This window comes from Oryctolagus cuniculus, chromosome 16, assembly GCF_051225735.1.
Source record: "Oryctolagus cuniculus isolate XC-2025 breed Fujian yellow rabbit chromosome 16, ASM5122573v1, whole genome shotgun sequence".
Lineage (NCBI taxonomy): Eukaryota > Metazoa > Chordata > Mammalia > Lagomorpha > Leporidae > Oryctolagus > Oryctolagus cuniculus.
In genome coordinates, this window is record NC_142882.1 from 85,904,855 (window position 1) to 85,929,654 (window position 24,800).

Here is a 24,800-nt window from a genome sequence, read left to right on the forward strand (position 1 = left end):
TATCTATATGTAATAGCTGTGACTTTTCATTGACTTCTTTTTTTAAATCTCTTTATTGTTTTTGTTCAAAATTGTTCTTTAATTCTGCTAAATTACAACAGTCATTCTATTCTGTGTTTCTTGTAGTTAAATTGTCATATGTTAAGTGATTTTTCTAATATTTTTAATTCTGCCCTAAGTATTTATCACTTATGATTTCTCATCATTCTCATTCATGTTGTTTTGTCATTTCTTACATATTTTTCTACATTTTTATTCATGATTTTAAGAATTTTATGTATTGAGTCATTTATGATAGAGAGAGGCAGGAGGGAGGGAGAAGAAAAGAGAGAGGAGAGGGAGAGGGAAGAGAGAAGAGAGCTCCCATTTGCTAGTTTACTTCCTAAATGCCTGAAATGTCCTGATCTGGGCCAGGACCATAACCATGATCTGGGAACTCAGTCCAGGTCTCCCGTGTGGGTGGCAGGGACCCAGTCACCTGAGCCATCATTGCTGTTCCCCAGTATCTTCGTTAGCGGGAAGGTGCAGTCAGGAACTTGGATTTAAACCCCGACACTCTGACATAGGAAGTATGTATCTTAACTGCTAGGCTAAATGCCAATGCCTTACATCATATTTAATTAAAAATTGTATTTATATATGTATGAGAGAGAGAGAGAGAGATTGAGAGATTTATTTGTTGAACCTGGGATGGCTGTGATAGAAGATGTGGTCCTCATAGCTCAGCTACTCTCCAATAACACTGCTGTTTCTGCAGCCTTGAGTCAGGAAAACATCACGGACGTGGGCATGGACGTTTACTAACTATGCCTAAAGGGATCACTCCTAGGGATGAAAATTCCTTATACTAAAATATTCCCAATTCACGCTCTCTACACTCAGTAGCTCATGGTCTTTGTAGTTAGTGCTTTCTTCTTTCTTATTTTTTTTACAGATTCATTTATGTATTTATTTGAAAGGTAGAGCAACTGTAGTGGGAGAGGAGAGGCAGAGAGACAGACACACAATCACACAAGGACAGAAGGATCTCTCACCTGCTGGTTGATTCCGCAGATGCTAGAAAGGCCAGGTCTGGGCCAGAGCAAAGTCAGGAGCTCCATCTGGGTCTCCCACATGGGAGGCATAGACCCAAGCACTTGGCCATCTTCCGCTGCCTTCTCAAGTGCGTTGGCAGGAGCTGGATGAGAAGTTGGGACTCCAACAGGTGCTCTGATAGGGATTCTTGGTTGTCAAGCTATAGCTTAACCAACTGTGCCATAATGCCAGCCCTTGTTTCTTTTTTTAATATTCAAGATATTTATCCAGAGAAACATAGACATTTATCAAAATGACTAAACGACTCTTGACTCATTGGACTTTCTTTTTTTTTTTTTTTTTCTTTTTGACAGGCAGAGTGGATAGTGAGAGAGAGACAGAGAGAAAGGTCTTCCTTTTGCCATTGGTTCACCCTCCAATGGCCACCACGGCTGGCATGCTGCGGCCGGCATACTGCGCTGATTCGAAGGCAGGAGCCAGGTGCTTCTCCTGGTCTCCCATGGGGTGCAGGGCCCAAGCACTTGGGTCATCCTCCACTTCACTCCCTGGCCACAGCAGAGAACTGGCCTGGAAGAGGGGCAACCGGGACAGAATCCGGCACCCTGACCGGGACTAGAACCCAGTGTGCCAGCGCCGCTAGGCGGAGGATTAGCCTATTGAGCCGTGGCACCAGCCTCATAATAAATTTCTGTTAGGGTAAATTTAATTCAATCCACATAGTATGGTGCATTAAAATCATAAATGATTTTCATGCAAACATATGACAGTCACAATTGAGCCGCGGCACCGGCCATCATTGGACTTTTAATAAGGTGACACTAGCAGAAAGCCTGGCTCCATCATTTTCTAGCCTTGTTTTCTTGGATAGCTTGTTTCACTTTGTGCTTCATGTTCTTTAGCTGTGAAATGGAGATAGAAATAGCACCTAAGTCACAGAGCAGAATGGATTAAATTATCATCTGCTAAGGATCCCCTAATTACCAGAGAGTGATTAAATGAGATAATATTACAAAACATTTTGAAAATAATGAACCCACATGAAAATGCAAGATTTTTTTTGTCACTAGAGAGTGTTCTTTACCATTGGCAAAAAGAACTTGAATTTTCTGTTCACTCTTTTCAAACTGATTCTTCTCATTTGTAGCTAGTGATTGCATCCTTCTTAATAAACTAATTTTAGCCAAGGCACTTTCCCCTATAGGCATGAAATAGCATGAGCCTGTTTCTTCTCACAGATTGCTCTGAACACATGGATGTGGTTAAGGCCTGGGGTGAAACAGTGATGGAAAGTCCCAATATAAAGCATGCACTTTTCCTCTGTGGACTATCTATTGCAAGAATGATATCAGCCATCCTTTGAAATAGCCCATGTGGTGCATAATAACTCTGTGTATCTTAAAATAGGATTTCCTTAGTCATTTACATGATAGTTTCGAAGGATATATATTTTACTGAGCCAAAGAACAATTGTGTCTTTAGAGATAACCACTACTAAGGGGGAGGGATAGCTAATAGAATTCAACCAAAATGATGACACAACTGTGAGAGAATAGATTCACGTAATGTTTATCATAATTTATACCTAATCTTGACAAAATGCTTTAAAAAATTAAAGAAGATTTTTACAAAGATTTTTTACAAAAAAAAAAAAACTGCCAAAAGGAATAGTCTGCATACTTCATCCTAGTGGTGTGGCAGGTGGTTTATAGACTGAATATCTATGTGAAAAAAGAATTTTTACATCCCCCAAGGAAATTGAGACAGTTAGATGTTTTATTATTGTCTCATAGCATATTGTGAAAAAATTCCAGGAATTGGAGATGTGTGGGCAGCTCTGAATTTCTATATTTCATAAGAAGTCATGTAAGCTTCTAAAATGTAGTTCTCAATAAAAATTATTATCTTTGGAATGAAATTAGTATGATATGCTTATTTTTGATGTCTTCTAAATGTAAGCATGTTTTAAATGTATGTTCTCCCACTTGCCTATCTCAGAGAATTTAAAACTTAGTAGATAGCACACTTCTGGACAAAACCAAGTCCTTCTCTCTCCTATGTTGAACAGGGAATTGGTGTTTAGAGGAGTTAATTAACAAATTTTTAAAGCAATGCTTTTACATACTGTGCTCAAAAGCTATCTTGTAGAATGCATGAATGGATTAATGTCACTTAATCCTTTGAAAAACTGGCATGACACACATTTTTGCTCTTGATCCTTACTTTCCTGGTTAAAGATTTAATGCTATGGCTCCTGCCTTTTGTCATGATGTAATATGTTTTAAATAGAGGTGCAAAGCCATTCTAAGTGAACAGTGATTTGCCTATCTCTGTTCATGCTGTCAGCATGAATTGTAGTCATCATTTTAGAGCTATGAGTTTTCTACACTTTGTGTCCCCCTGTATTTGAGCAATGACATTGAACTTTGAAAGAACCCTGGGAGAAGTAGACAGAGTACCTATTATGGAAAAACAACAAAATTAGTGGAGGTTACAAAACTGATAAAAATTGGGGAATGCTTTTTCATATACCTCCAGAATTTTTTTTTCTTTTATTCATTGGAAAAGCAAAAAGATATTTTATGTAGAAGTGTATTATTCTTGTGTATGTGTATAAAAGATGGGACAGCCAGAATGTATAACTCCCTCTCTTATGATAAGCTGTTTACCACCAAGGCTCAGTATGTTCAGCAAAGTTATAGATCTCTTCCAGACACAAGATAGATGGTATGCATTATTTATCAGCAGTCTACCAGGATATATCATAATTCAAAGAACAGAGAAGCACTCTTGATAATGAAAGGTTTCTGAGAAGACTCACTTTGCATAAGAACAGGAAGACAAAATGAATTTATCCACCTGGTTTCCAGTCAGTCATGTTTCAGAGCACTGGAGAAAATTTGCAGGAAAAAATAAAAATAAGTAAAAACCAATAAGAAATATTTTGCCACCCATCAGTGTTATTGAAAGGAATTCTTTGTCTTTCAGGAGTGCCAGGTGCAGCAGCAGCAGAGGATGCAATGGCAGCAGGACCTGTGCCAGCCAGAGAAGCACGAAGCACCCAGAGCTTGTTGGAGAGTAGTGGCAGTTTTGCCATAGCACAGCAGCAGGTGGGAGGTGACGTCACAGCCCACAAGGAGGTACTTTTCTTAACTTTGTGATCAGGGAGATGTTGCTTACAGCAAAGGCCTCAGAGGTCATAGACTTCAAGAAAACCTGTCTGTGGGGTGCAAGAAACAACTACAACTTCAGTGAGAATGGATTTGAAGACAGTTTCCAGTTTTACTATGGGAAGAAGAATCTAGAATCAGATAGTTTTATAATTATTAATGACACTTATCTGGTTTTTGTTTTGTAGTGCAGAGAGCTAAAGATTGTTGAGCTCAGAGTATTTAAAATAGATGATAGTTTTATAAATAAATTACAAGGTACATCTTCATGCTTCCTTTTACTATTTTATAAATAATTGCCATATACTGGAAAATCACCTTAGAACACGTTTACAGGGTTGTTTATTTCCAGATATGAGAAGAATGTTATTGGTGTTTTGATTGGGATTGCTTTGGATAGTATGGTCATTTTGATGATATTAATTCTTCCAGTCCATGAACATGGAAGACTTTTCCATTTTTTTTGGTGTTTCCTATTGCTTTCTTTAATGTTTTATAATTTTCACTGTACAGATCTTTCATATTCTTAGTTAAAATTATTCCAAGATGTTTAAATATTTCATAGCTATTGAGAATTAGACTGATTTTACAAGTTCTTTCTCAGCCATTGCATTGTTTGTGTATACAAAGGTTATTGATTTTTGTGTGTTTACTTATATCCTGCAAATTTTTCAGACTCTCTTATAAGTTCCAGTAGTCTCTCAGTGGACTCCTTTGGTTCTCCTATGTATAGGATTATGTAATCTGCAAACAGGTATAATTTGACTTCTCCCTTTCCAATTTGTATCCCTTTGATGATTTTTTTTTCCTAATGGCTCTGGTTAAAAATTCCAGAACTATATTGAATAGCAGTGGTGAGAGTGGGCATCCTTGTCTGGTTCTGGATCTCAGTGAAAAAGCTTCCTCTTTCTATATGATGCTGGCTGTGGGTTTGTCATGTATTGCTTGATCATGTTGAGATGAGTTCCTTCTATTCCCAATTTGCTTAAAGTTTTTGTGTTTTGTCAGATGCTTTTCCTGCATGTAGTGAGATAATCACGTTTTTATTCTTTAATTTATTAATATGATATAGTATACTTATTGATTCATATATGTTAAACATCCCTTTATAATAGGGCTAAATTCCACTTGGTCTCAGGGAATGATATTTCTGATGTGTTGGTGGACTTGATTAGCTAGTTTTTTGAAGATTTCTGCATCTATGTTCATCTGGGATATTTGCCTATAGTTCTCTTTCCTTGTTGTATCATTTTCTGGTTTTGGAAGTAAGGTGATGCTGGCCTCATAGAAGGAATTGAGATGTTTTCCTCCCTTTCAGTTGTTTTGAATAATTTGAGAAAAATTGGAATTTGTACTTCTTTAAAAGTGTGGCAGATTTCAGCAATGAAACCTTCTGGCTTTGGGTTTTTGTTTGTTGGGAGAGTCTTTATTACTGATTTACAAGAGATCCCAAATAGCTGAAACAATCCTAAGCAATAAAAATAAAGCTGGAGGCATCACAATACCAGATTCCAAGACATATTACAGGGAAGATATAATCAAAACAGCCTGGTATTGGCACAAGAGTAGACATGTCAAACAATGGAACAGACTAGCGACCCCAGAAACAAATCCATGCATCTACAACCAACTAATCTTTAACAAACAAGTTAAAATCACTCCCTGGAAAAAGGACAATCTCTTCGAAAATGGTGTTGGGAAAATTGGATCTCTATATGCAGAAGTATGAAAAAAGGGGGCCGATGTCATGCCTCACTTGGTTAATTCTCTGCCTACGGCACCAGCATCCCATATGAGCACCAGTTCTAGTCCCAGTTGCTCCTCTTCCAGTCCATCTCTCTTCTGTGGCCTGGGAAAGCAGTGGAAGATGGCCCAAGTGCTTGGGCCCCTGCACCCACATGGGAGACCGGGAGGAAGAACCTGGCTCCTGGCATTGGGTAGGTGCAGCTCCAGCCGTAGTGGCCATCTGGGGAGTGAACCAATGGAAGGAAGACCTTTCTCTCTGTCTGTCTCTCTCTCTCTCTCTCTCTCTCTCTCTAATTCTACCTTTCAAACAAACAAAAAAAAGTATGAAACAAGGTACCTGCCTAACATGGCATACAAAAGATGAAATCACTATGGATCAGGATCTAAATCTAAGACCTGAAACCATAAAAGTGCTAGAAAAAAACATAGGAAAAACTCTGAAAGACATTAGCATAGGCAAAGACTTTTTGGATAAGATCCAAAAGTATAGGCAATAGAGGCAAAAATAAGCAAATAGTATTACATCAAGCTAAGAAGCTGAAGCTTCTGCACAGTAAAGGAAACACAGTAACAAGGCAACTGACAGAATGGCAGAAAATATATACAAATCATACTTCTGATAATATCCAGGATATATAAGGAGCTCAAGAAAATCAACAACAACAAATTAAGTAAATCCACTTAAGAAATGGGGTAAGGATATGAACAAACAGGCATTTATCAAAGAATGAAATACAAATGAGCAACAACACACAAAAAGATGCCCAGGATCACTAGACATCAGGGAAATGCAAATAAAAACCACACTGAGGTTTCACCTCACCCCAGTTAGATTGGCTAGCATCCAAAACTCAAAAAATAACACTGCTGGTGAGGATGTGGTGGAAATGTTACACTCACACACTGTTGGTGGGAATGCTAACTAGTACATCTGTTATGGATGACAGTATGCAGATTCCTCAGAAATCCAAAAATAGATCTACAATATGACCCAGCCATCCCACTCTTGGGAATTTACCCAAAGAAAATGCAATCAGCATAAGAAAGAGTTACTTGTTATTTCAGCTCAATTCACAAAAGTGACATGGGATCAAACATTTACGTCCATCACTTGATCACTAGATAATGAAAACGTAATATATACACACTATGGAACACTACTCAGCCATGAAATACAATGAAGTCCTGTCTTTTGCAACAAAATGGATGCAAATTGCAACTACTGTATTTTGTGAAACAAGCCAGTCCCCAAAAGACAAATATGTTTTCTCTGATTTGTGGTAATAAATACAACAATACAAAAATGTTATGTATATGAAGAAAAATTGACATTTTTGAAATTTTATTAGTTTATGGCCCTGTCTATACTCATAAGGAACAATGATTTCTCTACTTACTACTTGTTGAATTCTTTATTTAATGGAAGGTTAAGCTTTTGATTAAAAAGTACATTGCAAGTATGTCATTCTAGAAATTAAAAGAAAAATAAGGGAGAAAGGGTAGGAACCTTGAGGGAGGGAATGTGGGGTGGAACGTATCACTATATTCTCAAAACTGTACATATAAAATAGATGCAATTTCTTCCAATTTATAAATAAAAGAAATATAAATATTATACATTTAGAGGCCAAAAAACTAAGCATTAGAGTATGTTTGATGCCAGCTATAAATGGTAAAACAGGGATTGGAAACAAGCATTGAGAATAGAGTCCTTGTTTCTGATTTATAATTCACTACTATATCTTCACAAAATATACTCCATAAGAATTCCTGAACTTAATATTAGCAATTTCACATTGATACAAAAAAATTATAAGTTTTAAACATCTCAGTTATAAAAACATAGGACAACTATACCCATTTATTGTAAGAGAAATTTTTGAAATTCATTGAACTCTCAGCCTTCCAAATGTTTTCTTCTAAAAATATGCATGCTTACATAAAGCCTAGGGCATATGGGAGACTGTAAATGAGAAGGAATAGATCACAAACAACTTCAGAAATAACCTGGCTAATGGATTTTTGTGGATTCATCCAAAAAATGTTTTTGGATGGCAATGGACGTTTAACTCTTCAAGTGTTATTTTTAAAACAATAAATAAGGCTGGCACCGCGGGTCACTAGGCCAATCCTCCGCCTTGCAGTGCCGGCACACCGGGTTTTAGTCCCAGTCGGGGCACCGGATTCTGTCCTGGTTGCCCCTCTTCCAGGCCAGCTCTCTGCTGTGGCCAGGGAGTGCAGTGGAGGATGGCCCAAGTGCTTGGGCCCTGCACCCCATGGGAGACCAGGAGAAGCACCTGGCTCCTGCCTTCGGATCAGCGCGGTGTGCCGGCTGTGGCGGCCATTGGAGGATGAACCAATGGCAAAAGGAACACCTTTCTCTCTGTTTCTCTCTCTCACTGTCCACTCTTCCTGTCAAAAACAAAAAACAAACAAACAAAACACAAAACAAACAAACAACAACAAAAAACAATAAATAAGTGAAGGCCTGAAGTGGATTGTGTTTCAGTAGGCTAAACTGGCACCTGCTCCCTACAGATAATGGCTGAAGTACTTGAGTTCCTTCAATACATGTAGGAGACCCTGAAGCCAGGCCTCAATAGGACCCAGCACCAGCTGCTGCAGCCATTTATGGAGCAAAAAAGAGCAATAGATGAAAGATCTCTCTCCCCCTTTCAAATATCAATAATTCTTTTATAAAGATAGATCTTCCACCTGCTGGTTCACTCCCCAAATGGCTGCAATGTCCAAGGCTGTGCCAGGCTGAAGCCAGGAGCTGGGAGCTTCTTCCAGGTTTCCCACTTGGGTGCAGGAGCTCAAGCCCTTGGACCATCCTTCACTGCTCTCCCAGTTTCATTAGCAGGGAGCTGGATTAGAAGTGGAGCTGCCAGGAATTGAATTGACGCCTATATGAGATGCCGGCACTGCAGGCAGCAGCTTAACCAACTACACCATAGCGCTGGCCCTAATAAATAAAATCTTAAAATTTAATATTTATATCTTTCCAGTATTTTGTAATTTGTGTCTAAAATTTGATCTTTCTGAATTTTTACTTTCTAGTAAAAGAAATAAGAAATGGATATATTTCCTAAATGTTCTCTTAGAGATGTACATTATTATAGAAGGACACTTTATTAAATAATTCATTCATCCTCCATGATTAAAATGTCACCTTTTAATATATGAAATCACTACATTATGTTATTTTCCTGAACCTTTCTTCGATCTAGTCATCAGTCAATATCTTTTCTGTATTATAATTTCTTTAAAGGTGAACATCTAAAATCTTGTAAGAAATCTGATATGTTGCTAATTAATAGTATCAGATTTTATCAGTAAACTTTGTATTTCTACCTATTTGTGTCTTTTGGAAAATCATTAATAGTAAAATATAAGTGCAATTGACAATAGCATAGGAAAGTAATTTTGTAACTTTGGGGATAAGAAATGTTTCCTTTTTTTATTTTAAAGACTTATACATTTATTTTGAAAAAATTACAGAGAAAGAAGGCAAGAGAGAGAGAGTCATATGCTGGTCACTCCTCAGATGGCCATATCAAACAGTGCTGGACCATGCCAAAATCAGGAGCCCCTCATGGGTCTCCCATGTGGGTTCAGGGGCCCCAACACTTGGACCAGCTGCTGCTGCTTTTCTTAGGCCATTTATAAGGGGGCTGGATCACAAGTGGAGTAGCTAGGACTCGAACTGGTGCCCATATGGGATGCTGGTGTAAGGGGCAGTGGCTTTACTTGCTACAGCACTATCGCAAAGCCAAGAAATGTTTCTTGAATATAAGGACTCACCAGAAAGAAAAATAACAGTAATATTCAAAATAACATTTTTATTTTTCAAAACAAATCATGAAGAAGGTGAAAACTCAAGCTACCCAGGTAGAGTAAATCAGTTGCAAAGCATACAAAGGGATTCAAACAAAAAATGTGTGTGTGTGTGTGTGTGTATTCCTACAAATATTTAAAAAAGGGACTGTCCAAAAGAAAAATTGCCTTTCACTGTCACTTCAAAAAAGATCAAATCTAGAAATCAATATGAAGAGATATGATCATCAATTATTATATAAGGTTAAAGACAACAGGGGCTGGCGCTGTGGCGCAGTGGGTTAAAGCCCTGGCCTAAAGCGCCGGCATCCCATATGGGCTCCGGTTCTAGTCCTGGCTGCTCCTCTTCCCATCAGCTCTCTGCTATGGCCTGGGAAAACAGTAGAAGATAGCACAATTCCTTGGGTCACTGCACCCATGTGGGAGACCCAGAAGGATCTCCTGGCTCCTGGCTTTGGACTGCCGCCATCTGAAGAGTGAACCAGCAGATGGAAGACCTCTCTCTCTGTCTCAACCTCTCTCTGTAACTCTGTCTTTCAAATAAATAAAAATAAATTTTAAAAAGCAAAACAACAAGTATGTCCATTAAGAGCGGAATTCTAATAGAAAATTTCTGTATTTTTTAGGGCAAACTCCACACTTTCATTTTCACTTTGTTTGCAGTGAAGCTGGAAAATAAATGAAAGTTATATTCAATTATATTTAAAAAAATTAATAACATGAAATAATTATTGCTAAAATTATGCTGAAAATGTGTTTTTTAATTCTTTAAGTTTTCTCAGCCTTGAAATTCTTTCATAGCTTTATTTTTCTGGAAAAATTCTTTCCTTCAAAGATTTATTATTTATTTGAAAGTCAGGGTTATGGAGAGAGAGATCTTCCATCTGCTGGATCACTGCCCAGGTGAGTGGAACTGCCAGGACTGGGCAGAACCCACACCCATATGGGATGCTGGCATGTGGGAGGTGGCTTTACCTGTTATGCCAGAACGCTGGCTATAAGAATTCCTGTATGGATTGGTGAATGATGTCATTCCCTCTGCTTCCCAAAAATGCAAACCGGAAGTCAACATCATGAATCTTGTATGGCAAGTCCATTGTAGAGGTCAAACCATTATGATATTGAAGTGAAAACATTATTTCAGTCTCCTAAATCTTAACATCTTCCTGCTAAGTTTTGCCAGTCAAGTAGTTGTGTCCTCCAAGGAGTAGCAGTGCATTTGCAGGAGCCTTAGTTCAGAATTTCGTTCTGTTACTCACTCAAGGGTAATGAGTCCATCTATTTTTCTGTCATGTGAAGTGACAGCCAAGCCATTTCCTCATAGATTTCTTCCTTGAACAATTAGCATCATCTCTACTCTTTTTTTTTTTTTAGCTCTCTGACTGCATGCATTAATGAAAGTAAACATATTTAACTTTCTTCCATTTTTCCTTTCCCCATCCTGCTGCTTTCATGTGGTTCATTCCTTGGGAGTCTCCTTTTTAAATTGTGCAATCCTCACTTTCATAATAGCAGGCAATGTGCATATTGAGAGAACGGTAGTGATTTCACGCTGGCACACTGGGCATGAATCCTGGGTTGTACATATGCACACATGGGCTTATGGTACCTCAGAATGATTCCTACCGCTTTTGGGGGATGACATCCTAGCAGAGAGACTGGGGAACCCCGTGACTCTGGGACTGCTTGGAACAGCCCCGTGACCTTGACCTGTACGGCAGGAATGCAACAGAAGTATCAGGTGATTTAACTTATTTCTGATCTTCATTTCTCACTCATCACACTAATATGAATGATTTACGAGGTTCTCAGGAGGACTTCCTTTGGGGAGAGAGAGGTGTCATAAATTATATCCCTGCTCTGTCATTTCCTATGAGAATCTTTCCCTAGCTTACAGAAGGAAGCATTTTCTTGTCCTTTGCACAAGTCCAGTGAGGATGTGTGCCATGCCAGAAGGGTAGAGACCTGAGGATCAAAGTGCTCGGGCTCCCTTGGAGACGGCTCCTGCAGGAAAAGTGAGAACCACGTCCCAGTCTGCGGTCCATCCATGCTCTGTAGAAACACAAGCCCATGGTGTTTCAAAGCTGGGCAACTGGAGCTGACCTTGGAGAGCATGGTCCTTCTGAGTACATTGAGGTGGTTTCTTTTTACATCAAGACTGGTGGAAAGTGCATTTGTTAAAGTCAGATAAGAAGTAATCCCTTGGCTGTGATTCAGATGAATTTGAAAAGTATGATTTTCTTGGAAGAGAATGAAGCCCTTAGCTGTTTTCTCCTGCCCCCACCACAGCACCAAGAGTGATTTACAGCAGCGTGCTGCCTAATTTTCCATCTGCATATTATTTGGAACCGATAAAACTTATGATAATGCAATGTGCAAATGAGTAAGGACAGAATTTGTTTGCTTTCTTTCCTGCCTACACTCAGTCAGGGTTTTCTGAGGAGTAACACACAGAATCTATTTGCTTGATATATAAGCTGTGCTTCACTGTGAATTCCACTGCGTTTCAGAACTGGGCTGCTTAGAAAGCTCTCAGGAATGTATTATAGGTGAAACATCAGCATTGCTTTCATTATTTTTAAATTTTGGATGAACGCTTATTGCTCCTGCTCTCTGAGGGGTACAATGCAATATTTCAGCTTATATACACCGCATACATTTTCCCACATCAGGCAATTACCCTTCCTATTTCTTCATTTTGTCTCTTTATTTGGAGATAAAAGCACCTGTCTTCCAGGTATTTATGCAGTATCTGTCACTAGGAGCCAGGGTCGCCCCACCACCCTGTAGAACGCCAGAACCCATTACCCACACCCAGCTGAGCTGTGGTGTGCATTTCCCATCCTTCCCCTAAATCCCCTCCTCCTACCCTTCCCAGCCTCCACAACTCTTTTTTGACTTCCACCATATGAGAGAAGGTACAGGATGTGTCTTTCTGTGCTTGGCTTACTCCACATAACATATAGATCTCCATTTCCATTCATCTTGCTGCAAATGTCAGGATTTCACTATTTTTATGGCTGAATAATATTTCATTATGTTTGTACGCTACATTTTCTCTTTCCATTCCTTCTCTGATGCACACCCACTTTGATTCCATGTACTGGCTGTTGTCAGTAGTGCTGTAATGAATCTGGCAGTGCAGGTTTGTCTTTCTCATGCTGATATCACTCCCTTTGGATATATACCTTGTAGTGGGGCATGTGGGCCGTGTGAGTATATGGTATATCTTTATTTAGTTTTTTTTTTTTGAGCAAACTTCATACTGCTTGTCACCATAGCTATACTAACTTACATTCCTATTAACAGTGTATAAGGATTCACTTCTCCACATACATACCAGTGCTGTTTTTTGTTTTGTTTGTTTTGTTTTGTTTTCCTTTTTGGTAACAACTATTCTAACAAGATTGAGATGAAGCCTCATTGTGAGATTGAGTTATTGCTCCCTGATGGAAAATGACATCAAGCCTTTTTTGTGTATTTGTTGACAATTTGGATTTCTTCTGAGAAATATCTGTTTCAATTCTCTTTTGATTTGTTAACTGATTGGTTGATTTTTTTTGTTGTTGAGATTTTTGAATGCCTTATATATTCTGTATATTAATCTTTTGTCAGATGAATAGTTTGAAAATACACTAGGGATAGAATTTAAGTGAGAGAAAGTGAACAACAGTTGATTAGCTATTCTATCAAGACAGTCAAAGCCTCTTCGTTTTAGACAAGGGGAGAGGGAAAATCCTAAGTCTCTGTCCATTTAGGCTACAGTAAGAAAGGAAGATGGTTTTGGTGCTGGTAGTTTTCAGTCCCTCTGGAGCGTGGAGGGGACAGTAGTAGAGCAAAGTGGATGGGCTGCTTTCCCCAGTGTCTAACTCTTAGACCAGATCTGTCCCTCTCTGTTCTCTTCCACATACCAGAAACACAACTTTCACATACAAAAAATAGTTGTCTTTCTTAAAAAATTACAAAAACCATTACTGAGGTTGCAATAATTTAAATTGCTGATCAGGAACAGAGGTGGCATGAGCCTGTCCTGGGTGACTGACAGAAACATCAGCCCCAGGCTGCGAGGACCATCTGTACACCATGCTCCCCTCCTCACCGTAGGTAAATGAATGCCAAAGCAAAATAGCCATTAGCATAATGCAGTCCCCAAGTTGAGTTGGAAATATAATTATGAATCACTTGAAATTTTTGAAAGTAGCAATTTGCCTCAAAAGAAATAATGCCGGTTAAAGAAAAGAGGAGTTGAATACTATTCACATATTTGTGTTTCATTGTGTTGTGACAAAAAGACTATAATCAGTAGATTAGGTAATTATAAGTGCTATGTATTTGATAATCTATTTCTTTTTTAATTTTGACAAGTAGAGTTATAGACAGTGAGAGAAAGAGACAGAGAGAAAGATCTTTCTTCCGTTGGTTCACTCCCCAAATGGCCACTATGGCCCGTGCTGCGCCGATCCGAAGCCAGGAGCCAGGTGCTTCTTCCTGGTTTCCCATGCGGGTGCAGGGGCCCAAGCACTTGGGCCATCCTCCACTGCCCTCCCGGGCCACAGCAGAGAGCTGGACTGGAAGAGGAGCAACCAGGACTAGAACCAGCACCCATATGGGATGCCAGAGCCACAGGCGGAGGATTAACCAAATGAGCCATGGCGCTGGCCCCTTGATAATCTATTTTTTTAAGATTTATTTTTTATTTAAGAGAGAGATATCTCCATCCATTGGTTCACTCCCCAAATTCCTGCAACAGCCTGGTGCTGGGCCAGATGGAAGCCAGCAGCCAGGAGCCTCTTCCGGGTCTCCCATGTGGGCGGAGGGACCCAAGCACTTGGACCATTCTCCGCTGCTTTCCCAGGCATATCTGCAAGGAGCTGGATAGGAGGTGGAGCAGCTGGGACTCAAACCAGTGCCTATAAGTGATGCTGGCATTGTAGATGGCAATATTACCTACAATGCTGACCCCAAACTGTTTTCTTAGTCTCTTACAAAGGATCCTTTCTTACTATCTGCTAGTTAGATTAGTAAATCATTTAAGAAAGAGGTAAATTGGATATTACACATTTGAAAAATAGTACTGCATTATGTAAGAGGATCTCTGGTAACCTCACTCTGCTATACTCCCTTAATCAGCATCAAGTTTCAGGATTATTTTTATTTTAGCTCTGGATACAATCCCTTATCATCAGATAATTTGTGTGCCAAGTGTTCTGGTGCCTGTTTGAAGACTTCCCTTGCAAGAAAACCCTTCTGCTTTGCTGGAAATGGAACGCGGCGCTTCAGTGTTTCTGTGAAGTCTTCAGTAATTGGTGTGCAGTGGCGCGTCCATGTGCTGTGTCTGTGGCCGAAATTAGCCCCTAACACTGGGGCAGGAGATGCAATTACTGTGAAAACTCGGCTCATTGGCACAGACTGGTATTTATTGTCTCCAATTTGAGGAAAGGTGATTTTGGCTTGAGCAGTGACTGTAGATTAGCAAGTGTTGGCATTCACTGTGTTTTAGCAGGACCGTCTGGCAGCTTATTCACTCTCAACTGACTCAGATACGCTGATTTGATTCTTTTCGCTAAGAAGGAAACTATTTGATTCTTTTGCTCTCCTGGATTGCAACTCTGTAAAAGCAATCTGAACTTATTAACTACACTATGAAAACAGAACAGAGCAGCACCTCCTCTCCCACTTCCTAAGGCAGTCTTTTATCCTTTTATAGACATGCCAAGGTACTGGGGAACAGGGTGGTCTCAGAGGAAGCGCTCTGGGGCCAGGCAGACGGCAGGGAATGTAATCAAGGGTTAGATCTTGGGATCCATGAGTCCTGGCGGCACCTGCCTCATGCAGCATGTTTGTGGTAGGGCTGTTTCTTGTACTTGGCTTTAAAGGATGTTAAAAAAAGATCTGTAAGTTTACCTTGAAAGTAGCTGGTACTGCATCTAAAGAATATCTCCATCATTTGTGAAAGCACAATTTAACTCCAAAAAACAAATTATACTCTGTATTATCTGGGATTTTAATGAGTTTTTATGAAGTGAAGCTATAATGAAAGAAATTACAATGAATGTAATGCAATGAAATTGTAATGAATAATGAAATTATAATCAGTTTTTTTTTTTAGGGAATTAAATGTGAATGTTACTGAATCAATTAAACAGTTCTCTATTATTAGCTAGCTGAATATATGGTGAAATTGTCTCAATCAGAATTTCTTAACCTGAGATACAAAGATGTAATTCAATGAACTCACAAACTTTTAAAATAAAAAGTAGGCATATGTAATAGCTATTTCACTATTTTTCTCATAGAAAAAAAACCATAATGTTATCAGAATTTTACCCCCAAATGGTTAAGAACTACTGATTTATTTTTTTGGTTATTTAGTTAGTTAGTTAATTTTTTTAACCTTTATTTAATAAATATAAATTTTGAAAGTACAACTTTTGGATTCTAGTGGCTTTTCCCCCCATAACCTCCCTCCTACCCACAGCCATCTCACTCCCTCTCCCATTGCATTCTTCATCAAGATTCATTTTCAATTATCTTTATATACAGAAGATCAACTTAGTATATACTAAGTAAAGATTTCAACAGTTTGCACCCACACAGATACACAAAGTATAAAGTACTGTTTGAGTAGTAGTTTTACCATTAATTTGCATAGTACAACATATTAAAGACAGAGATCTTACATGGTGAGCAAGTGTACAGTGACTCCCGTTGTTGATTTAACAATGAACACTCTTATTTATGATGTCAGTAATCACCCAAGGCTCTAATCATGACGTGCCAAGGCTATGGAAGCCTCTTGAGTTTACCAACTCTGATCATATTTACACAAGGCCATAGTCAAAGTGGAAATTCTCTCCTCCCTTCAGAGAAAGGTACCTCCTTCTTTGATGGCCCATTCTTTCTGCTGGGATTTCACTCACAGAGAACTTTCATTTGTTTGTTTGTTTGTTTGTTGCCACAGTGTCTTGGCTTTCCATGCCTGAGAAACTTGCATGGGCTTTTTAGCCAGATCTGAATGCCTTAGGGGATGATTTTAAAGCCAGAATGCTGTTTAGGGCATCTGCCATTCTATGAGTCTGCTGTGTATCCCGCTTCCCATGTTGGCTCGTTCTCTCCTTTTTAATTCTATTGGTTATTATTAGCAGACACTAGCCTTATTTATGTGATCAATTTGACATTTAATCCTATCATTATGATCAATTATGAACTTAAACTGATCACTTTGATTAGTAAGATGGCATTGGTTCATGCCACCTTGATGGAATTGATTTGGAATCTCCTAGCATGTTTCTAGCTCTACCATTAGGGGTAGATCCGAATGAACATGTGCCAAGCTATACATCTCCTGCCTCTCTTATTCCCACTGTTATATTTAATAGGGATCACTTTTCAGAACTACTGATTTATAATAGCCACATTATTATGATTAATAGTGGAAATTCTGATACCAGCAGTACCATTTCACTGATGAGTCAAAACTGAAATTTGTAAAGCAAGTTAATTAAGAAAGAGCTACAGGAAGTTTCAAGTTTATGATTATCCATTATAAATTGTTAGCATGTTATCCTGTGTCTGAAACATATCAAAATTACAGCATAGATCTGAAACCATGTCAAATTGATCTAATGTTTTCCCCAGGCTTTGTGTTTTGTATTGTTTTCCCACAGCAGGTAATCAGAAGGGCAATGTGTCTATTAGCAAAAGAGAAGAGCAAGTCTCAAAGATATAGATAATAATATAGTGATTCCTCGTTTCTTGACACTATTGTAAGTATTTTCCAGGTCTTACCTAATTTATCTCCTCAAATAACTTTGTAATTAAGCTGTTATCATTTTCATCCCAATTTTTCAACTGACTAAACCAAAACAGAGAAAGTTGCATCCGTGTCCACAAATAGTAAGTAATCTGACTTTAGAGTCTCCTGGTTAACCACTATAGCTCTCTGCCTTGAGAATCAAAGGTAATACGATGCCAAGAACCTTGCATGCCTCAAGGTTTATAGGTTTAACACTGCTTAATGCTTTCTTGCTATCTGCAACATCCGAGCCTCCCATCCCCTCCCTCTGTTGCTCTCAGTCCCTGAGTCAGAGCAGCAGCCTTAGAGAGGTCGGCTAACTTCCATTACTGGCATTTATTTTTTTTCTCAGTCTGTATGAAGAAAACTAATTTATAGTCCACGTTATGAATTAGGATAGTATTTCGTATCCCCCATATTAAATCCCTGCATTTCTTATGTTATGCCCAGTCTTCCATAGTTCAAGCCAATACAAATATTCACACGTAACACCCTTTTGGAAAATTCAACTCATACTGCAAATTTTGCAAGTACAGTTCACTCACTAGTGGTCAGAAAGTAGAACAAGGTAGCTGTATTGTTTAGTGATGTCACTTGGGGTAACATGGTTGTCCTCCTTTCTGTCTGCGGAGGAACGGAAGTTCAGTGTGATCAGATTCAAGTCGCTTTTCTCCCAAAAAGAAAATGAAAGCTTTGCTCTCCATAGCCACAGTGGGCCCAAGAATACAGATTAACACAAAATAGTAAAATAAGACACAAACTGAGTTAACACACACTTCTCTGATTCACAAATAAAATAGGCATCCACGAATTTGACAAGTCATACTCAGAAAAATCAAGCCTCCACAAACTGCATGGACAGACTCCCCTTCATAGTAACATGTCTTTCCAGTTCCTGGGTAGGTGCATGTATGTACTTTCACAACAACCTTAGCATAGCTCAAGGACTACATAAAGTACAAACAAGATTCTGGAACAAGGAATGATGATGCTCAGCACATCTGACGTAGAGGAAGGCATTTCTCACACATAGAAATGTGTGAAGGGGACTTGGAGGCTGTCATAAGAACATCTTACTGTAGTCTTAGTACGTTGTGTGTATTTGGGCTTTGTTGCATATTTTTATACATATTTTATACACATTTTTGTTGTATATAATTACAAAAGGCCGAGGAGCGATTGTTGTATATGATTATACAAAAGTATAAATATTTAGTCAAGTCAAAATATTTAGTCAAAGTCAAAATAATCTTTGTGTACACAACCTTAAGGAAAATACCTTTGTAAAACAGATCTTTTATAAATCATGAAATTAGAGATTTGTTGGCAGTTAAATAAAAGTGAACATGCATAATATTTAAAATAATTAAAATTAAGAATTTGTTGTAAAAAGTTATGTTATAATTTCCTTAACAGTGGAAATTATCAATATTTGTTTTCCCAGCAATGCATATATAAACATTTGTCACTATGACACCATGCTATTGTGAGGCTGTGCTTAAAGACTGACAATATTTGCCATCAGTTCAATATTAACTAAGTTTTGTCACAAAGTCTCAACTATGTAGAAGTGAAATGATCATCTCATTAAAAATTTCCCATATGTTTCAAATGCATTTCTTCCCCAAAGACATATATGATATGAGCCAGAGCCTTGGCAACAATTGGATTGTACAGATGCAATGCTACATCCATTACACTTCTAGGCCATCAGGCGAGGAAGGAGCAGGGGAAGTGTGCTGAACATTAATGGTTTCTAAATAAGCCTTTACTGTTCCACAATGGAAATCGCATGACTTTATGCTGCTTTTTAGATAGAGTTAAACCTTAGGACTGACAGGAAATGCAATAGCTTTGCAATGCTTTAGCTGTCTCAAGCTGACGCTTCATGAAAGCAGTCTTCTCTACGACCTAGCATCTAAAATCACACCCGGCACTGAACTCCTATTTTCAGTTGATACGAATAATAAGAGGAGTTGCCACCTCTGTTTCCTCTAAATGCTGAGGATTATATCAAATCTAATACCTACTATAGATAGACCTTCTGCTATCTAATAGGCCAATGCCCCAGCTTTATTTCACAGCTAGAATCATTTTAGAGCAGCGTTGCCCTCCATTTTTGTGGGTAGATGCTCATAATGAAAATAGAACAAATTTTATGTATATGTGCGTATCTTATATGTAGGTCTCGTACAGTGTATTTTAGTCAATCATTTATTATGAAAAATACTCAAAATTGATAAAAGTAAGCCTCATTTTATCAGTTTGAACTAAATATTTTGACACAAACCCATCTGGATAGAATCCTGCACAGCATGTTTCTGTTGACCTGTAATTTCGATGTTTGGATAGCTATTTTTCCATCCTTTCATTAGTCTATATATATAACAAGCACACTAAGAATTTAAACACACATGGATGGGACTATTATAGATACTGATATCAGTGCTCTGAGGTAGAATCAGTTCAATAATGGATGGAAACAAGCCAGTTGAAGGATGAGTGTCAGGCATAAATAATCATAGGGCTTTAGGACAATGATAAAAAGATCAAGTCAGCAAAATACAGAGGCAGTCTGATGGGGGGAAAATAATCAACTCATCCTGGATTCAACCATGATTAATGAACAGCAAGAAATTCTATTGAGAAACAGACTCAAGTCTCAGCCTTGAAATAAGCAACAATTATATTGTCAGTTGCTAAACAGAAATTCTTGATTGCCACTAGAATTTTGCTTATTTCAATTCTGTTAACACAAAAGCATTATGCACATGGGTAGTCATGTGTCATCTGGGATTTTTAATCAGATATTTCATTAATAACATTATTATCTTTTTACAATTGGTTTTGAAGTAGAAACCTCAGAACTGGCTGCGATCATAACCATAACTTTTGGGAGTGGAGTTCTCAATCTCAATTAAATGAATCACATTAGTTTCTAGGTATGTAATTTGTTATTTACACACACATGCACACATGTAGACACACACACATACACCCCTTACAATGCAGCAAGTCAATGACCAAACTTTTCTATATTTAGATTTTCTTTTTAAGCATCAGATTTAGTTTAAATCTAACCGTATCAGTTTCTCAAATACATTATTAGATTGAGTTAAAGATTCTGACTCACAGATTTCCCTGTATCAACTACGTGCACATGCAACAAATTTTGATGGAATAGATGTGCCTTGTAAAGGGAAACCAGAATCCAGAATACTGTATCTATTGTATTGCTTAAAATTCAGAATGCATGCTAAAAACCCATAAGTAAAACCCAAACCCTGGATAATCCTCCCAAGGAAGAACCGGAGGGTTAAAACAATCGTAAATATACATACCAGATGAATATCTCCTTGATGTTCAGAGAAGATAACACAAGGAGATGAAATGATATGATTCTTCTGAGTCATAATTAAAAACACTCCAGCAATCATCCATAAAAGGCTTGTGGTAATGTGAGATGCCTTGTTTGTAGAACTATCATAACTCAGGCTTGGCAGTTGGCTCTGCCTTGGTCACCAAGTCTGTTCTAGGTTATTATTGCACACTCCATGGACTGAGTTACAGCAATGATAGAAGCCAGTTTCTATATTAGTGTTAATTGGTCATTGGCTTGGGATGTACCTCAGATCCCATAAAAAGCGACCTTATATGGAGCATTAGATTTTTATCATTAAAGGACTTTACTTTTTCTTCTCTCTCATTCTCTCTCTCTCTCTCTCTCTCACACACACACACACACACCCACACACAGCATACTGATTGCCAAATAACTGCAAAATATTGGCCCTAATTAAAGCAAACCACTTTTATCATTTAATATACCAATTGACCATTTTACAAGCAGCTATATATTGAATAGCAAAGTGAAGTTAATTGTAAAATCAGACAGTATTCCTACACTGTGCTTTGGTATTACAGAGTGTGGGCTCTGTGTGCTTGATTCTCTCCTGTCCTGGGTCCTTGGACAGCTTACAGCTGCGGACATTGTTCACCCAGCACAAAGTGATGGAAAGACACCAATTTAGGACTAAATTAATTAGGCTTGGTCCCTTTTCCATTAGTTCTTTTTGAAACATGAGTTTATTTGTTTGAAAGGCAGATATCTATATCTATGTGTGTGTGTGTGTGTGTGTGTGTGTATATAGCAGAGAGAAAGAGAGGTCTTCCATCCACTGGTTCACTCCTCAAATGGCTGCAACTGACAGTTCTGGGCCAGGCCAAAGCCAGGAGCCAGAACTCCATTCTGGTCTCCCTTATGGTCTCCCCAAAGTACTTAAACTATCTTCCATTGCTTTCCTAGGCATATTGGTAGGAAGCAGGTCTTCAAGCAGAACTCCCAGGACTCGAACAGGCACCCTGATACGATGGCAGCTCAATCTGACACTGTTTCCTCCCTCTCTTTAAGTGCAATGTCATTTCCCATGCCTAATGTTGACCTTAAATCTACTGAAATTCAAAGGTGCTTATTTTTATGTGTCATAAAAATACAGTAATGTATACTTTCTTTTTTTGTAAGATGAGTTATTGCTCCTCCAAAGTCAGATGTCTTATTGAAATTTCCTTTTCATACTAACTTTGTTAAATTACTCTTTTCCAAAAATAATTCAGGTTTAGGATATTTGTCACTGTGCTCTATGTTACATATAATAGATCACTTGGTTATCTATTAAGTCTACACTTTGTACCAAATTCCAAGTATGTCACTCTTAACAAAGGCAGGTACTTCTACACACTTTATAACTGATATCTAAATCAAAAAGACCTCTTTTCAAGCAAATATCTGGAGTCTACAATACAAAGCATTCATTACAATACAAATTAGTATCTATGAAAATAGAGGATAATGAAAAGTTTAAAGAAATGGCCGAAGAGAAAATTTTCAAATTTTATTCTTCTTCAGATTTTGTCCATATGTGTATAGCACATCTCACAAGATGCTTCTCATTATACTCAATAGTGGAAATGTGTATAGTGTGATGGTATTTCCTACAGATGGAGATGTAAAAATATCAAAGCAAAAGTCACAATTCTTTTTAATATGATAATGATACAAATATTAGGATGTTGTTATCTACCCTGATCTCTTCCTTGGGATGACATATTTACCAGGAGTTTGCAACGTTGTTTGTAAATACATCATATGATTACCAAAAACTATGTGAACCACTTCAGATTAGTCAGTTATAAGAAATTTATGATTTAGCTGTATCAGTGTTTAGTCTGGTTCTGGGTAAGATAGAGTGAGCACTCTCAAACCTTTCAGTTCGGCTCTGTAAAGCCAAAATTCCCAAGAAGAATTCAGGAATAGATTCATGTAAACTCTAAAAAGCAAATAGCAGCAAGTTTAGAGCAAAAGAACTGGGGATAATACACAATCAATGGTTAAGTCACCTGAGCGTTTTTCCTTCCAGAATTCCCTTTTTTGAATTTTTCATACATAAATTTTAGAAATGATGACTCTCATAACACATATTCAGAAAGTCTGAGATGTGTTAGATGTTTCTCAGCACAAAAATAACAAGAACTTAACACACATCTACTAAAACAACATGTCAGTGAAATGACAAAGCTATTGGAATCAACTGATGACTTTAATGCAGCCATTTAAAAAAGGTCCAAGAAATAAAACATAAACACACTTGGAGATAAAATGAAACTAACAGACATTTGTGCCATGAGACAGGCACTAAAAAAAGAAAAATCATTAACAGACAATTTTCAGGGGTGGCCTTTGGGCATAAAAGTTAAGATGCCACTTGGGACACCTGCATCCCATATTGGACTGCCTGGGTTTAGGTCCTGGTCCCACTCCTGAGTCCAGCTTCTTGCATATGTGTACCCCGGGAGGCAGCAGATGATGGTTCAAGTAGTTGGGTCACTGCTACCCACATGGGAGTCATGTCCTGATTTCCTGGCTCCTGACTTCAGCCTTATCTAGCCCTGGCTCTTGTAGGCATTTGAGAAGTGTACAAACAGGATCTCTCTCTCTCTCTCTCTCTCTCTCTCTCTCTCCTTCTCTCTCTCTTTCTTTCAAATAAATAAAAATAGGATCATAATAAAAGTTTATTATATAGCTGGATGTATTATTTTATATTATTTTCCAGATTTGCTTAATTCCAAAATGTATATATTAGAAGCATCCAGTCTAATCACTCTGGCCCCAGAAGTAAATTCTTGCTTTTAAGAAATTCTACTTGCAGGTAGACCACTGACATGATTTACTTTTAGTTTCCTGGCAATATTTTGTCTCTGTAGCTTATGTGTCTTTCTTATGGCTAAAAGATTGATTCTATTTTTACTATTAATTTAATAAGAGATTTCAACTGAAGTCAGTGTGCTAGAAAATTTATTAGTAAAGTCTGCAAGTTCAAGTTCAATTAGTGATTAAGAAGTAAACACACTAAGTCCCAAAGGAGTCTCCAGTTAAAAACCATATGTCAGCAGACTTCTTGTTCATTTTTTCTCTGAGACTTTATAGTCATGTGGACGGTTGGAATTTTTTGGTTAAACATTGTAAAGCACATAAAAACTAAATTTTTAGGATTTAATTGATTTTTTAAAAGATGCATTTATGTATTTGAAAGGCAATGTGACATAGGGAGGAGGTGAGAAAGAGAAAGTGGGGGGTTGCGGAGGAGGGGGGGAGGGAGAGACATCCTCTGATTCACTCTCCAAATGCCCCAACAGCTTGGTCTGGGTCAGGCTGAAATCAGTTCAGAACTCAGTGCTGGTCTCCTACATAGGTGGCAGCCACTTAAGTCCCTGGGCCATCATCCACTTCCTTCCCAGGCACTATCAGCAAAAAGCTAGAAAGAAGTGGAGGAGCCAGGACTTGAACCAAGCACTCTGATATGGAATTCAGGAGATCCAGGAGTCAGAAGTTGTAGTTTTACACACTGTACCACAACACCTACCCCAAATAATATGATTTTTTTTTGACAGGCAGAGTTAGACAGTGAGAGAGAGAGAGACAGAGAGAAAGGTCTTCCTTCCAGTGGTTCACCCCTCAAATGACCGCCATGGCTGGCACTGCGCCGATCCGAAGCCAGGAACCAGGCGCTTCCTCCTGGTCTCCCATGCAGGTGCAGGGCCCAAGGACTTGGGCCATCCTCCACTGCCTTCCCGGGCCACAGCAGAGAGCTGGACTGGAAGAAGAGCAACCGAGACAGAATCCGGCACCCCAACCGGGACTAGAACCTGGGGTGCCGGCGCTG

The 24,800-nt window shown here is 38.4% G+C and overlaps 1 long non-coding RNA gene across 1 annotated transcript; it reads right to left on the bottom strand.

Annotated features, from left to right (window-relative positions):
* Nucleotides 1–1,716: 1,716 nt before the first annotated feature.
* LOC103349510 (uncharacterized) lies at nt 1,717–21,127 on the bottom strand. The gene is made up of 3 exons (XR_517679.5): nt 20,922–21,127; nt 3,854–3,921; nt 1,717–1,934 (listed from the first exon to the last, which is right to left on the bottom strand). It is a non-coding gene; the product is annotated as an uncharacterized LOC103349510 (long non-coding RNA).
* Nucleotides 21,128–24,800: the final 3,673 nt, after the last annotated feature.